Raw genomic sequence first — 1,604 nt, 5'->3', positions numbered from 1 at the left:
TATACTGTATATATGTGTGTGTGTGTGTGTGTGTGTGTGTGCGTGGTGTGTGTACGCGTGTTTATAAATATAAATGTGTTTTTACCCTGTGTTTATTTTCCATTTTGCTATTCTCTGATAAAAAAAACCCGCATTATTTGTGAACAGCTCCTTATTTTTCCTTTGATTCAGTTCTATTCTCTTTACTTAATGACTTTGGTATCTTCTCAAAGACAAAAATTCTAAAATTTCGAGACACGTTTTTAAAAGGTTGACCTTACTTTAACTTTTATTTTTGATATATTTTACACAGAATATGCACATTTGAATTCATTCATTCATTCATTCATTCATGTATCACTAGACGCTAGATGTTGTGCTGTGTTTCAATGTCTTGTCTCGAATCATTTCACATATTCCAAGAACATGAATGGCCAAGCGAAGTTGTATTTGCAAGTTGTGACGTTGATGAATCATTGATGAATAATTATCATCCATTTGAATTCTGTATGTAGGATTATTTGGGTTTTTCGTTTGTTTCCCAGCATTAAACCCAATCTAAAGCTTGAAGAATATATATACTGTATATATTTGTGTGTGTGTGTGTGTGTACGTGTGTTTATAAATATAAATGTGTTTTTACCCTGTATTTATTTTCCATTTTGCTACTTCTCTGATTTTAAATACAAAAAAAAACCGCATTCTTTGTGAACAGCTCCTTATTTTTCCTTTGATTCAGTTCTATTCTCTTTAGTTAATGACTTTGGTATCTTCTCAAAGATGAAGATGGTCTCAGGAAATCCCATTTCGAATGTAAACACAGTTTTTATTAGGAGGGGTGGTTCTCTTTAAAGGAATCTGAAATGCTTTACGGGAAGAATGCTTTTAAGAGTAGATAACTTCCAGATTGCCTCTCTTGTTTTCTGTTTCATCTGATGTCACTTTTGGGAAATATTATTTGAGACAGCAAACTGTTAACTGGAAAAACAGCAGTAAAACAATTTGTACCAACAAAATGCTGCTTGACAACTTTGAAATAAATAAAAAAGTTTGGGATTTTTTTTTTTTGGCAAGCTCATTTTGGCCCATGTTTTCTATTTAATCATCGGACATATTTCTGTGGCATGATCATTTTGTTCTATTAAAATAAATTGCACAAGAAATGGCTTTCTGGCTCAAAGGGGCTCTCGTGGGAAACAGGGCCGTTTGTTGTGTATGAGGCTTTGTCATTGATAGACACAATACTGGCTTATGTCCCATTACTGTGACCAGGAACATACTTACATGAAGTTTTAAACTTTTTTAAATTTAAACAACAAATACAATATCAAAATGGCCTATTCACTTGCTGAGCTTAGTAATTTTGGCAATTTATTTATTTTAACTCATGAACTGTCTGATCTTCTCTAGTGGTGCAAAAACCACAACAAATGCTTTTATAGTTTTTGTAAAAATCTCACAAAGGGAGAAATATAATCTTCTTTTCTGTTCCAAGGGAAAGCAAGCATGGACCATTAAAGGCAAACAACATTGGTTTATTGTGAGGAGGATTTGGTAAACCAGTCACAACCATTTAAAATTGTGTAGACAGAAATTGTGAATGATTACCAGACAGTCAAAGAGTT

Source organism: Sinocyclocheilus grahami, unplaced genomic scaffold (genome assembly GCF_001515645.1).
Source record: "Sinocyclocheilus grahami isolate Dianchi unplaced genomic scaffold, SAMN03320097.WGS_v1.1 scaffold1280.1, whole genome shotgun sequence".
NCBI classification, from domain to species: Eukaryota; Metazoa; Chordata; class Actinopteri; order Cypriniformes; family Cyprinidae; genus Sinocyclocheilus; species Sinocyclocheilus grahami.
Note: the sequence above shows the minus strand (reverse complement) of the source record.